At 35.6% G+C, this 16,317-nt stretch overlaps 1 protein-coding gene and 1 non-coding gene across 6 annotated transcripts in view; one reads left to right on the forward strand and one right to left on the reverse strand.

Moving 5' to 3' along the window:
- Nucleotides 1-16,317, reverse strand: part of Fur1 (Furin 1) — a 144,756-nt gene that overhangs the window by 93,053 nt on the left and 35,386 nt on the right. For 3 of the 5 annotated variants that reach the window (XM_070286663.1, XM_070286664.1, XM_017163043.3), the window contains exon 2: nt 1,968-2,038. The gene's annotated coding sequence lies outside the window, so the exon portion shown is untranslated. Of the gene's footprint in view, nt 1-1,967; nt 2,039-11,307; nt 11,371-12,935; nt 13,020-16,317 lie in introns of those variants that run through there. The other 2 variants (XM_017163038.2, XM_070286665.1) reach the window with 2 other exon arrangements.
- On the forward strand, nt 14,966-15,037 carry TRNAW-CCA (transfer RNA tryptophan (anticodon CCA)). The gene has a single exon. It is a non-coding gene; the product is annotated as a tRNA-Trp (tRNA).

The raw sequence follows: 16,317 nt of genomic DNA on the forward strand, positions 1-16,317 counted from the left end.
TCTTTACTTCTATATATCCTAATTTTCCAGGCAGAGCACATTACTTTACCGGGCACTGTACAATCTGTGTTCATCAGGTCGCATCGCCATATTTACCAAATCTCCTTTGGGCTCATTTCCATTTACGTGATATCCCCCCTGAAAAATCCCCAACCGCAGGCGTAGCCCAACGGAACTATCTGCAAAATTATTACCATTCAACTTTCCTGCTCGGATTTCCATAACAAACATCAACCTGGGATGATATTTTGTAGTATTTGTTGCCATTTTTATTCGCTCCTATTTTTTGTGTGTTTAGGTTTTTTTGGGGGGAAGGGAGGCAGGCTTTGCTGGCTGGATCCACGCTGTGCAAAATATACATATATATATCGATATGGCCGAAAACAGTGCTCTAGTTTGCAGGATGTGCATAGCCCACAAAAGCCCCCCAAAGTCCCCGCTCCAATGAGAGTCCCCTGGCAAAAGCCATGGCTAACGTTACCTGAGTTTGGTTTCAGTTCGTTTCGGTTCGGTTTGGGGCCAGCAAAATATGTGGCCAATTATAGCAAAAACAGACGTTTTTATGTTACAGTCCCTTCGCCTGCTCTTTGCTCTTTTCCCTCTCCGGTTACAACTAATTTATGACTCCCAGCTAAGAGCTAGGATTTTCCGGTACGTTTTGGATATATATCCTCTTTTTTTTGGCTGCCTTCTTGTTCCTAATCATTGGCCGTAATTCAGTTGCCTTGCTTTAGGCCATAAAAGGTTGGTTTAATGATTTTACAATCGCCACAAACAAATATATTACGCATACGCAAGGTTGGCTAAAGAAAAATGTTTAATCTGGAAGTATTAAATTGAATTCACTTTAATCTGATAAATTAAGCGTTAAAATATATTTTAAATAAATTCTTTGATGCCTAATACATTCTGTTCATGAAATCATTCCCTAGATTAGCTTTTACTCCATTAAAACTTGCTTATAAAGTTTCTAAATCACTGAAAACAAATATATTACGCATACGCAGTGATGGCCGTGGCACATCTTTCACTTGAACAATTTTTGAAAATAAACTTTCTGCTGGCAAATATCTACTATTGACTCAAATTCTCTCTGCAAAATCCATTTCATTATGCAAAGTGTCACCGCTTATTGTTCCGTTCGCGCAACTTTGTTTACATACACCATCATTTTCTGGTGGCATCCACAAAATAATTTCATGGTTTATATTCATCTTGGCAGCTCATCAAGGAGCAGAGAGATAGTTGAACAAGCCATTTATCCTCTGGGTAAAAATGTTTCCCATTGCCATCGTCGAGCTTAAAATTCAAATCTAATTCCTTACAATTTTTTTTTTTTCTCCTGCTTCTTGGTCTTTTCACAAATATTTGCCTTCAATGTTGAATAAGGCTGAGATTGCAGAGAGAACAAGAGAAAATATTTTGACATTTTCGGCGGTCCCCATTTTAGGTATATTCTTTTTATGTGCTTCCCTCCTATTCCCACTCGTTGTTTTTGAATGGTTCCTTTGTTAGACGTGACTTTTTGATATTTGGCTTTAATAAAATGACATTCTTAAAAATGTTATAATTTGTTTTAGCTGCGATTTCTTGAATATTTTAGAAATTCAATAAAAATTGCATTTAAAACATTTATTTAAATTGTTATTCTTAGCATTTAAATCTCGTTTAACTACTTTTGAAATCTCTGCCACTATAATTGTTTTTAAAAGATAATTTTCTCTTTTTATATACACATTTTCTTCATTTTCTTTTCTGCCTGTCATAGACACTCCTGGATAAAATCATTTATCATTTGTCATCATTTTGCCTTTTGTTTTCTTGATGTTCCTTCGGACCTTCTTATCCGCCTAACAGCCTGCCTGTCCTGTCCTAAACAAATAACTTTTCGATGGCTTTGACTAAAAAGTTATTCATTCATTTGAACCCAGTCCAAGATTCAGTCTGAGGCATAAATTAAGACTTACAGTTGATGAGGAGGAGGCAGCAGCGAGGGGTGAGTCCAGGATAACACTTCAGACTTCAGACCGACTTCAGACTAGAACAAGATACATAAAAGAAAATTTGTATATGAGAAAAAGTTTTCCGACATACCAAGAGGGGGGTAAGTGAGGAGAGGACAGACTCAATTAGTTTTATTTGGGGAAAGGCAGACTTTCCAGCCTGCCCCCAGGCCCCGGCAGGCTTGCCAAAATTTCCAGCAAGCCAAATGTTTATTTTCATTTGAGATTTGCCAGATATGTACGTTTCGCTGGAAATTAACGCTAACATTCCATTGTTTAATCGTGTCTATCAAAGTAGTTTACACATAATTCCGTGTGTACTCTTGGCTTTGGTCTGCGATTTGTTGCCTACTTTTGTGTGTGCACGTCGCCATTTCACTATGGGGTTTTTGACCAGTTTTTGTGGCATTAATTAATAACTCGGTCAGTTTTGGAGATATCGACATGAAACTTTACCAATCATCATTATTTGTCCCTAGGCACATATAGTATGAAAATCGTTCGGATCAGGAAACTATATCCTATAGCTCCCATAGGAACGATCGGGTAAAAGTAAAGATAAATTAATGAAATTTAAGGAGCTTATATTTGTTGCTAGTTTAACACGATATAGCAATTTTGAACAAAATCGGACAACGCTTTCTCTAGGAACCAAAATAACCAAAATACCGGAAATCAGTGTTTTTCCATACAAACAGCTACCAAATTGGCTCTGAAAACAGTGAGGTTATCTGAGAAAAATTCAAATTGCAACAAAAGTGCGGAAAAGTGCACGATAAGACTAACTGCTTTTTGGTCAGAATTGACAACGCTACAACATACACTTGGACGCATTGAAAACTAATGCGAACTTCTATTTCAAAACTCTTCCCAAAGTTTAAATTTGTTTCTCAAAATTCAGCTTAAGGTGCATTTATAAAACGACAAAATGTCAGTATAAACACGCACAATTTAAACAATTAATACCTTTAACATGTAGTTAAAACCTGTGAAATCAGTGTCCATTAGTTTTTTCCTTTGCAAATTGTGTCTTACACGAATAGTTTAATTTCAAAGATCACTTCGTAAAAATTACAAACTAGGCAGACGCGCTTTCGGATGCAACAGCTGACTTTACAGCTCTGTTGCTAACATATGCTGTTAAGTATTAACATTTTGAGTATGAGGCATAACAGTTCGATGTTTTGTTAATACAATCCCACTATTTTTTTTTAAATTTAAGAACTTTTAAAAAATGATTAAATGCCACAAAAAGTGGTCAAAAACCCCATAGTGCATTTGGGACCAAAAAAACTTTCTGTGGGTGGAAAACTTTCAAGGGGGCAAAACTACTAAAAAAAACAGTACATTTAAAGTGAAATCGACCCCACGAAAAAATGCAATAAAAAGAACGGTGCGCCAAAAGGGCAAAGTTCATGCAGGAAAAAAATATAAAAAAATAAAGTCAATTTCCATCGATATATAGTCAACTGCAGTGAAGGTCTATAGAATGGAAAATAGTATCGTTGGAAGGCTCAAGTCCACAAAGGGACAAGACGTGACAGCAGAAATCGAAAACCAAAACCAAATCAAATACATGAGTTGCAGTTTTCACTCTTTTTTTTCTCTCTCCTTGGCATTCCTCAGTCAATCTGCCGGGGAAAACTCTGCACTTGGGGAAACTTGGCTAGCCGGATTTTTCACACCCAATAAGCTGCCAGGCGCTTAGAATTCTAATGCAAGGCATAAACAACAAACGGAATCTGCTTATAAACATGGGGATAAGTAGCAGACATTTCAAAACGACTTTTAAATGTTCTAACAAAAAGAATTCAAGGTAAAGTAAAGTAATGGAGTTTGAGAAAACAAACATTTGCTAGGAAAATGTCTGAACTGTCTTAAAATATAACAACTTCCTCATTTTCTGTATACAGAGGGATTCTAAAATCACTATATTTAGCGACACCAATTCTTAAAAAATAGACCATAGTAGATTCAATATTTCATATCCTTTTCTCTTTTATTTGTACATTTAATATTTAATTATGGTTATTTTCTCTATAGAAATTTCTTATATAACCAAAAATTCACAATACCCTTTGGGCATCACTTGTAAAAATTGCACAAGTCTACTGCCAGGTTTGTTTTTATTTGCAGCATAAAGTGAAATCCTTTGGCCAAAAGGTGTTGCCCGCAACCGGAACGCGGCAGACAGACAGACAGAGAAGATCTAGGACCAGGGCTAAGATGGAGAGCCAGGCAGTCACCCCAAGCTTAGTGCTGCCCACTCAGCTATATTTCCTTTTCATATACACATTAAGTTAGGCTATGTGAGAAATTTTCAGAAGAACGACAATCTAAATTATTATTACCCTTTAAATTTGTTCAAAGTTAAAGTTAAATAAAAAGTTAAATTTATATCTTAGATTTTGAAATCAATCTCTAAGAAAATTGTATATATTTCTTAGAAATTTTTAAAGTTATCCCGCCATCACTAAGCCAAGCCCAGTAACCTCAAACCCTCTTTTCTACTTGGGCTCATTGTTGACTTTGCCGTCTTGGCTGTTAGATGTATGTATGTCAAGTGGTGGCCCCTTGGCCACATTTCTCCACTTTTTCCCCGATTTCCCGGCTTTTCTCGGTCCGCTTTTGCCCACCTGACAGTTGGCATTCATTTGGATCATCTTGCGGCAGGTCAGAGGCAAATTGTTGAAGTTGGCTCTGTGCGTGGTTAAGTCCTTGTCGATGGGCTTAAATAAACAGATTCAGAGAGAGAGATAGCGAAGGAGAGATAGAAAGAGAGGCATACACAGCAGAAGGCTCAAGGAAATGTCAAAATGCTTTAAAAATGATTTAATTACTGCTAATTGCTGGCTCTGCTAATTAGATTCAAAGGCTTTAACCAGGCCCATTTGCTTCTACAAACATATGCATATCTGAGATGCATTACTAAGACATTGATTGGCATTGAAGATATGCAATGTAAGCACCCCCATTTCATTGGGATTTCAGTGGAGAGAGATGACACTAAGTCGCAATCAGTTAATGATTGACAAGGTAATTTGCAAACAAGACTTGACAAACGCAAAGGCAATAACTAATTAGTAATATAAAATCAAGCTTAGAACAGTAAGTACCCATAAACTTGAAAGTTAATTACTGGGAAATACTCGGAATAATAAGACAACAAATTTAAACTCGAATCCACATTAACTTTACTTAATATTTTCTTTTTCAAATATTGTTACGTAAAGTAAATATTTTACTAGAATTCCTAACATAAATCATTCTATTCCCCACTCTTTTAAAATATTTCACAATGCACTTTGCCGCATTAACGAAACCAGAGCATTCACCTGGAGCCCCAAAATACCCTGAAAAGACAAGCCACCCACAGAAAACGATGACAGGAGAAGACACCCAAGGTAATCTAATAAATGTGACAGTCAGTTCATATGGCAGCGTGTGGAAAACAATAAATCTCCATTAGGTTGAGCTGGCTTTCATTAACGGATTTCACGAAACTAAAACAGGATATATGCACGTTATATTTCCTGGCATATACACTAATACACTGCCGGTTGTGTGTCCCGTATTTGCTTCATGCACCTGTCATGAAAATATTTGCGCAAAATATTTTAAGCCGCACTTTGACAAAGGACTTGGCCCAAAACAACACCAACAACAGGACCCGACGTCCATCGAACGACCTCCACGTTTAACGTAAATATGACAGGGATTTGTTATCGCTGCAGATAGTGGGGATATGCGGCTTATATATGTATATATATTTTCCATTTTCCCTGGCACTGTTATGTTATTGTATAAACAAATAACTGAAGCGTTCCGGTAAACGGATTACGTGGCAAAGTGTTCACGGGAGGCGGATAGGAATTTGCGAATATTTTTGCGGTCTACTTTCGTGGCTACGGTTTTGTGTTGTGGCTAAAAAAAAAAATAAATTCGTGGTAATGTTCGAGAGTAAAATGTAAACTAATTGCTGTTTGCGGTCCTAAATTATGATGGGTTAAGTGTGGTTATCAGGGCTTTGATAGGTTATAGGATAAGCGCATATGATTGATTTTAATTAAATCAAAGTGCAATACAGAAACTAAATTAAATCTGTGTAATTGATGTGCTTATTGAACGAAATTATTTATAATTTAAAAGTAAATGTAGTGAGAAATAAATTTATAACAATTTAGTTTGTATTTTTCATATTCTAAATCATTATCTAATTGTATATAGATATTACCCTTGAATCAGTCTATAAAATCCTGGTAATCCTCATATTTATAAACCTTAAAAAACACCCCCCGAAACCTGTTTAAATAAGTTCCTTCAACTTTGACCCAATTGAACCAAAAATAAACGCCCCTCGGGTCAATCCTTACAATCCCCGACCAGACACACTGACCCACCGGCATAAAACCCGCAAATTTCGAAGCCACGCAGCAGACCAACCTCAAGGGGTAAATGCGCAATTGACAAGCAAATTGACAATTCACTTAATTCCGGGCCAAGGAGAGTGGGAAAATAATTCTTAAAACACAATAAACCGACTGCAGTTGACAGAACCGGGCGGGGGTCAGAGGATAAAGATGAAATTGCAGACACAAGAGGATTAAAGGGTTGTTCCAGTTCCTTCCTCATGAATTATGCAAAAAGCCGCAAAAGCCGAAAACAAGCAAAAACAATTAAGTGGGCCTGACCGGGGGGTGATGTCGGTGCTCTGTTAGCTGTGTTAGCCTGTCCTTTTGTGTGCCAATAATTGTATGATTGACAAGCGATTGAGTATTTGGTCCCGCCGCAAAAGCCTGCGAGGCAGTTTAGAGCCAAGTGCTGCCACGCCCATATACATATGTAAAATAATACAAACCTGAAACGGCAGCAACACCATAGTTCGTTGGTTCAAATGTCAGTGGTTTGGGGGACGACGCCTGTCATGCCAAAGGGGGGCACTGCCTGATGTGTGTTTGGTAATTACGCTCACACATGGCCACATGCATGCTAATTTCAACCGACCCCAGGAATCAGGAATCAGTCGCAAAACCCCGGCCTCTAGTGGAGACTTTATATTCGAATGGGAATTTTTGTTTCCATCTAATGTGAAGAGTCACACAGAAAACAAAAGATGATCCATTTTAAGAAAATTTGTATTCTGAAAGCTATTATCCTTATGGCAAATAAACAATGTCAACAAAGACTGTTTACTAATAAGATGCATAACGACCATACACTTGAATTGTCAGATGCAAGACATTTTTGCTATATTGCTTTCAGTTGAGAGCGAAAAAATCTATAAACACAATCTATATAGAATTGTTAATAACTTTCTGATATTAAAGAATTATACATCCTGTTTAATTTAATTTTTTAAGAAATATACAGGCCTGCTCCGGTAATCGAAAACGGCAAGAATTTTTCGTTTTCGTTTTTGAAAACGAGAAATTGGTGCTCCGGTAATCGAAATCGAAAGATTTTTTCGATTTGAAAAACGGGCACCTTTTTCTGGCCGGAATGAAAAGTAAATGGCTTTTTCTATATGAAATCAGACCTTATTTACAAAAGGAAAAAAATAGTTTACTCAGTGGTCTATTGATGTTTATTCCACAACACCATAAGATCATTCTGGCAGGTAGTTATTTTATAAAAAATTTATTTCTGACCCCACCTCAGATTTGACAACAAAATTTTTGCCGTGTTCAGCCAGTTTTCTCGTTTTGGCGATAGGTCGATAAGTTCACCGCAAAAAGTTATCGCTAAGGTTGCCATACTGTTGGTGGAACGAAACAGACAGTTAAAAATACTTATAAAATATAAATGAATACATTAATAACTTTAAAGGACCGCCAAAATGGTTGTTTATAATTAATACTATTTAATGTGATTACTTAAATGGTCCAAATTAACCAAATAAATATTTGAGACCACCGGAATTAAAACTGTGAAAAGTGTGGCAGCATCTTAGGTGCCTGGATTTGCTTAATTCTACCATTTTTTGCCTTTTTCTGGCTTAGATAAAAGGCAATTGTAAATATAATAGGCAGTACTTAACGTTTTTTGCTTATTACCAACAACACAAGTTAGCTGCTTGAGCAGTGAGAAACGATGAGAAAACGAAACATCCGATAGCAGAAATTTGCCGAAAACCGGAGCAGCTAAAAACGAAAACGATTCGTTTTCGCCCAAAACGAAATCGAAAAAATTTTACGATTACCGGAGCAGGCCTGATTATCTTTTTTGCAGTGCATTTTTAGGACCTAGGGACTGGGGCATAAGGTTGCCTGGCCGACCGTTTGTGCAACTGCATTGAAATTGGTGCGGCACGCATTATTTTCATATGCCCGCCGCCTATGGAATGAATCTGTGGCTGCCTTTCGGTCTTCCTCACAATTCTGGCTTCTATCTGTTGGTTTCATCTGTTTGCGGCTTTTATGCGAAATTGCCTTTTTCTGGCTCTGGTCTTTTTGGGATGATGGAGTGGGGTCTAAAAAGGGAGGAGTGTCTGTGTTGTCAGTGTGTGTTTCTGGATTATAAGTGGGGAAAAATTGGGTTACAGTTACCCTCTATTAAGAGTTGTATTTGCGGAAAAGTGTGTGAGTGCTCTCAGAGTGAGTCAAGTTTGCAGTTTACAAATTAATGATTGAAATAGGAACTTTATTGAAGTCTCTCATTACAGCAGAATTAGAAACATTATTTAGAAACCTGATATATAAGTTATCATTTTCTAAGATCTAAATTTAAAACCATTTTCCCTCAATGTATTGACATTGAACACCATTCAACACGTTACTGCAATCATTTGTGTCAAGAACAAGCACAAAGTGACATAAATTCATTTTCTAGTTACTATTTCCCCAGACGAGACCCCATTTCATAGTGTTTAGTATGCAAAACCAGGCGCCAGCAATTAAGCGTCAAAGAGTTTATCAAATTGTGAGTCACAAAAACAGCAGGGCTCGAAATCAAAGTCATGTCGGTTTGTCCTAATTAAATATGCTGACCGAGAACTGGAAACAGAGTAATTTCCCTGACTCTGCTTCTGCTCTTCAGACACACAATTTGGCATCCAAAATGACAACTCGGAAAAAGGGAAAATCCTCAGACACATCCGAGGTCTGCTCATTTGTGCAGCAAAATCGGTGCTAGATGGATTTCAATAGAACATTTTCTAGTTCTCTACCTACCTATGCCTCCCCTTTTTCTTCACCTGGTAAAATTCGAATCGAATTGAAGGCTTTGGCTTTTCCAAAGCAATTGAAAATTATGCTGCAGTGAAAAACCTTGAGCAGGACTTGGAACTGAAGAGTGTTGGAGGAGATGCTCCGTTTCACATGCTCGTTTCAGGGCGTTTGGAAAAATAGAAGAAAAAGAAAAAGGGAAAGCTTGAGGAAATGGAAGAAAATCGAACACAAAGCAGGTCATATGGAAATAGGTTCAAACTGATGTTTATTAATGCGGAATTTTCCTGCCTTTAAAGTCAAAAATGTTCGATTTGAGGCTTTCATTCAGACCTCAATGAATATTTCTCATTTGTCATGTTGAGATGTTCATGTTTTGATGACTCCATGGGTTTTTTATCCGAAGGTTTTGTTAATTCAACAGAGAGAAAAATACATATACGGAATTATTAGTATTCGTGAAGGTTAAGAAGTTCAATAAAGAGACTATGTTACACTGTGAAAAATCCACTCAGAAGGTAGGATTCAATTAATTATTCATTAGGAGCAATAAATGACTTAAAGATTGTAGTTTGACAGTCGAAAACTAAAACAAAAATATATTTAATTTAATTATTGCTTCCCTTTAAGCTTTATTTTTCTCTCTGCAATTTGTAATGTCTGTTATTAGTCAGCATGTTGGAAAAGATCAAAGCTCAATGACGAGCAGCTGGCTCCCAGTCTGCACATTGATGCCTCACTCCATTGGAAAAGCAAACTTCAAAAGCGATCTCTTGAGGCTTCCATCTTTGGTCGCCGGTCTCTGGCCACTGCCTTGGGCTTGCTTTAATTATACTTAAACAATTTCGAGTTACACAATTCAATTGAGCGGATCTCTCTGCAGACTCCGGTCGGCTGACCTTTCGAGTTTAGTGGTGGCAAAAACTAATATGTATATATAGCAACATTTTCATCTCCGAGTTGACATTGAAAAGCGCTTCACGGTCCGTTCACTTCTTCTTGGGACACTTAATTGTTGGTTGTCTTCGGTCTGTCGCTCTATGAGTTTACTTGTCTGCCTTTCTGTCTGTGAAGCGCATCGAATGTAAATTGAAATCTTCTACACAATAAACAAACTATCTCAATTGCTAAAAATATATACGTATATAACATGAACTTGGCCTTGGCCAAAGCCTTGAAAAGTGCGCAAAGTGGGCTTCAGAGATTTCTGCAATTGAGAATGTCGAGTGGCACGTGTCTCTCAGGCGGAAGTTAGTTTCGTGTCTCTAATTATAGCCATCATTTTGCGTCATGCCGGTTGATTTTCTGTCATGACAAGATTTCTATTTTATTTTGTATCCAGCGGAAGACTTAATAAATGCTCTATAATCTCGACGCACTCGCTCCATTTATTCCGGCTATCAAGTGGGCGATCCTCTTCAAGGCTGCTAATCGAATTAGCTTTGATTTATTGCTTCTTGGCTAAAAATATATGTATTTCACTCAAGTGTGGCAGCTCGAAATGAGCTCAAAATATTTATGCGTAAAATATGTGCAAAACATGGCAAAAATTCTGGTCAACGTTTGGCAAATAAATAAGTTTGGCAATATAAATGGTCATTTAGTGGGGTGTTCCTAATGATTTATTTTATATTTTAAGCTTAAAAATCTTCGATACTAAATAAACACTTTGTTTGCCATTGAATTCTTAGTTATTAAATAAATTGTAGACACAAATTTTAAGAATAAATAACAAAAAATATGAGAAAAATTATTTAAAATATATTTATTAATTTTTAAAAGTAAATTTCACAGTTTACACATTTGAAAGCAATATCCTTATTAATTTTAAATAATTTATAGACACTTTATTTACACTTAGTTGGAAATACAGTCTGAAATCATCCTTAGGCTTGGAAGAAAGGCACTTTACTAACTAATTTTCCACTTGATAAATTTGTTTTGCCACTTTTTTAACAAAACTTGTTACTTTTAGATTTCTGAGAATTTTTAGTATAACCGCAAGGCATACAGCTGAACTTGTTTTATTTCCTTTTCGTGTGAAACAAATAAAAATCACCACATTATTAATTTAACGATAGCATTTCACAACAAACTGTAAACAATTGGTTGAAAATATTTATAAGAAAAACCTTACTCACACACAAGTGTTGCCCCGTAATTAACGCTCTCAAAAGTTGAACCGGCTAAGCGCAAGGTCTGAACGGAACTGAGCTGGCTGAGAACGAGTTTGGCTTATCACTTGCCCGGGGAATTCTCAGTTGGCCAGCGCGGAGGAGAGTCAACGGAAAATGAAAACAAAAAATTACACAGAATTTCAAATGATTGCCGATTATCAACTTCATGTAATGATGGTGTACTTAATGCAAGACTCGTGTTAAAATTGGATATATATATATATATAGTTCCAAATTAAAATCTACATTTAATAACACTGCAAAATCGTGCAATTACATCACAAACAAAACATTCAACGAAACGGATACTGTTATTATTGACTCCAACAGCTTTGTAGTTTCACATCTGTGTAGTTTTTATTGTGTGGAAAGAGCTTTACCTTATCTCTGGCAGCTTTCCAGATTCACAAAGATTGGGTCTAAGGTGCCGGCAGGCCATCACAAATGATAAGAACGAAAAGATGAGCTGCTTCTGCGACGGCTGCTATTATCAGGCACATGCCATCAAAATATATAAATTACTTTATATAATAATTGTTATTGTTTGAAAATGGCATTTTATGGACATGCAAGGGTTTACTGAACTTTCCTAGACATGCACGCGAATGCGGTAATCGGAGCAATTAACAGATACAAGATACAGATACGCAGATGCACCGGGATTTGCCCAACGAATTTACACAGCGCTAATGAAAGGCCACACAAATGCCGAATTCAGATTTAAGCCAGGCATCAGATGCACCGAAAGAAACTTTGTGGATCTAATATATTTGTTGGGACATTTATGGTGTCTTTTACCAAGATGAATTTCAAATAAAATGATACCTAAGTATAATAATAAGAATAATATAATATTTCTCCTAAAATTCTAGAACTTTATACTTATTTTTTTTCCCTGTAATGCTGCTCATACACTTGAATGTTTCGATGTTTACCAATGCTCGACTTCTTCCCTAATGAACCTGGATTGACTTTGATTTTCTAGAGCAATTCAATTAACAGTTTTCCCCCCTTCTGACTGACTTGTTGCCCGCCGGCTTTACTGGTTCATCAACAGTTATGTGCACTCAATTGAACGCTAATCGAAATATTTATCATTTGCCTCCTTTTTCCCTGTACTCGAAAATCTCTCGAACACGAAAAGTGTGGTTTAGATTTTTGTGTGTAATTACCACAGGAGGCAGGGAAATCCAAGAGGGAGTAGCCATTTAGGCCGGGCTAAAAATTATCACGAATCCACTAAGCACTTTTGAGCGTGACTGAAGTACGGCATTTGGTTACAGATTGCAAATATATATCCATTATGGTGATTCACCGCCATTAAAAATAATTAATAAATATTTGAAGTACTCTCCTTTGGGGAAAATGTGATTGGCATACCAACGGGAAATGACTCTTGATAAGGAAACTGTGATATTTGCTCTGGTTTTTTTCCTTTGTTTAGAAAAACATATACTAGTATATATAAATATATTTAAATGTAATTGCCAAGAGGGAAATAATCAGTTTATTAAAAAGAATTTTTATATCAGCGTAGAATTTCCAAGAATAAGAAATCTATTCCATTTAAAATATTTATAAAATGTACTTACATCCGTCTTAATTTATATAAACCATCTTTAATTCCCCTTAAAATGTCTCATTTCAGCTTTACTCATCACTTTAATGTTGTTTACCTGTAAAGATAGAGAAGTAGAGCGTTAAGTGAATTTAGGATTTAATTAATTGACGCGGAATAAGCAGTTGACAACATTTGAATTCCCAAGTCTACAAGCAATTAATGCAAGAGCCTGATATAGAACGTGTAGCTATTAAATTAAGGGCATAATAAATACAAATTTGATAGAATCGAATATGAATATTGAATGTAACATTTCCTGTGAATTATGAATGCCTGTAGGATAGGCACATAGCCCACATATTGGCTGTTTTATTAGCCATCTTGCCAAATGAAGAGAACTCGAATGGTTGCCAAGGCTTGAAATAGCATATGCTAATGACACGAGTCCTGGCCACACAACTAAATCGAAAACACACACACACACAGGACAGGACAAAACCGAGGCAGGATGTGTGCGCTGGCTCCCTTGTAAAATTATGAGTTGCAAATACTAGAGCTGCTGGAGGAGATTCCTCAAAGGGTAAAACACATATAGTTTGGCTTCTGTCCAAAATTTCAATTAGGTTGAGTAGAGCAGAGCCGAGTTCGACTTCGAGAGCCTACAACTGCTTACGAATGTTAATTACGCAATTGACTTGACAAGCAACAGAAGAGCAACAACCAAAAGGTATCTGTATGTGCAACACTTGACGGAAGGAAGGAAGCTTCTTGCCGTGTGTTGACTTACATAATTATGCTGATCCTGCACGAAGGAGGACAGTAAGCACCCATATCCATGGAAATCTGTAACCGTTTTAGGGTAATTAAAAATTCCTCATTGAATTTTTGCTTCTTCTCATTCAGTTTTGTACTCATTTGCATGCAAATTAATTTCTTTTGTTTTGTTTTTCCTTGCTTTCCTCTCCCTACACATTTTTTTACTCGCTGCGTGTTTTTGTATCATTTTAGTTTCTGGGAATTTCATTTTGCTAAATGTTTACGCTTCTTTGGCAGTCATGAAATTTGCTTTGCTCTTGGGCTACAAGTTTCAGATCTGAAATTAACAGTGATTCGACTGGAGCAACTAATTCTTATTGTGGGGTTACAAGTGCTACCCACTTTTATTGGCTGAACAACAAAGTAAGGGACATACAGACATACCATATATCAACTTGACTACGTGCCTTGTTTATAATTTGTCGGAATTTGTAATTTGTAATTACAAATAGCAAGTAGCAAGGGGCTTTAAGAATAGTTGTACAATACGCGAGGCAAACGACCATACAAATATAGGATTATTTTTACTTATTTGCTATTTTAAATCTATGTTAGCACAGTGTAACTATTTAATTATTATATATATATATATTATATTTTAAAATATAAAATGTAAAGTTTGCATATAAAGCTAATAATTTAAACAAAAAAAAAGGAGAAATAAAAAAAAATATATACATATATTAAATCGATCATTTTTATAAGGCCAATTTAAGGTCACATTAAAACAGAGGATTTATTTAAAACGGTCACATTTAACCTATGCAGAAACAGGGATAAATAGCTGTCCCATGCTTAAAAAATGTTTTTAAAAATTAATTATAAATCCATATGACAAAAAAGAGGACAATATTAATAATATATAAAAACTTGAAGTGTGACCTTAAACTATTAAACTAAATATACAACGTTTAATTATGGTATTGAGCAAAAAACAAAATAAATAAATTAATAAAATTAGAATATATTCTTGTAATCAAATGTTCAAGTGCATTCCCTTTAATATTTACTATTATATTTCCTAGAAAATATACTATGGCATTAATTAAAATAAATAAGAGCTTATCGGATATTTATTTGTTGCTCATTGACTTTATTTATAGCAACAGCAATCTATTATAGATTAATAAACATAGAGGAAAAAGAATCGGAGAGCTAAATGCACTTATCTTATCGTTGCTTTGAAAATATTTTCACTTGATTCAATCATATACATAGCTATGTTTTAATTGGGATTATCAACATGACTCCGTGGCGCAACGGTAGCGCGTCTGACTCCAGATCAGAAGGTTGCGTGTTCAAATCACGTCGGGGTCAAAGTGGATTTCTTTTTTATTCATATTTTTTTATTTAAAATTATTTTTAAAATAATGATTTTTGTTTATTAGTAAAAATTTGATTGGAGAATATACTGAAAACAGTACCTGATTTATAAGACTTTCAATGTTTTGTGTTTTTTTTTTTTTTTTTTTTTTTTCTCTCTATTAAAGCGAATCATCTAAACTGACCACAATATCCCCTTTTTCTAAGCTCTTTATATTTGCAGCATGTAAAGATCATAAAGCGTAAAATATTCATCTCGGCCAACGTGCCACGCCCTGAAGAGGCTGGCTTAGGGCAACTGAGTTGTTGCATTTGAAATTAGTTACCAAATTGCAGGCAGTTGTATTGTGGCTGGCATAAAGGACTCTAAATTCCTGCATAATTCCATATGAATTGGTATACGCACACACACAAGGATTTGTATTTGTATTAAATCCGTATGTGTGTGGCGATTTCTATCAAAACAATTTCCATTTCGATTTTATTAAAGTTCTAATTTGTGGTCAGTGAACTGGCTACGGTTTATGAAAACCGGTTTAAGCTTAGATTGTTAATATATAGAAATTATATATAAAATCAGTGAACCATGAAATATGTACTTAGATGTAAATATCTATAATGAACTGTGAGATTTTAAGATTTAAATAGGAATATTAACTTAAATTTGCAAAATGGATAGTTATTTTATACAACTTTCTTTCTCTGAGCTTTATCTGCAAACAAAAATAAAATAAACTTTCTTGCTGTACTAATCCCTAAGGTAAAATTAATTTAATGTTGTCAACAATATTTTTCCATACTCTAGAGAGCTTTGTGAGTGTTTTGAGTGAGAGAAAAAAGGAGTGAAATCCCATAACGGGCTGTAACTTTTAATTAAAATTCTCGTTGAGGTCCTCCCACCATCTCTTTGTGTTGTGTTTTAGTAGTAATTTGTGTAATCGCTATTTGATGTATGGAAAGTTTTTGTTTCATTTCTGTGGTCATTAAAAACATTTCTAAAACTTATGCAGTGCCATGAACTTGTAGGTTAAGTGTGTGTCAAGGGTTAATAGTATTTTTGGGGCCTCCTTCACAAAAGCCCATAAAATGTAAATGTTTTGACAATTGTTGGTTGAGGAGTGTCAAGAAGTTGAAATGGTATTGCAATTTTTATGAGGGTTTTTGAAGTTTCCAATTCTTTGAGGAAGTTTTAAGAGAATTTAAAGTTAGAAGATAACAATTAAGAAAGAAAACAGTTTAACACATTTTCAAATGGTTTTATTCCATCGAAACAA

Source organism: Drosophila kikkawai, chromosome 3R (genome assembly GCF_030179895.1).
Source record: "Drosophila kikkawai strain 14028-0561.14 chromosome 3R, DkikHiC1v2, whole genome shotgun sequence".
NCBI classification, from domain to species: Eukaryota; Metazoa; Arthropoda; class Insecta; order Diptera; family Drosophilidae; genus Drosophila; species Drosophila kikkawai.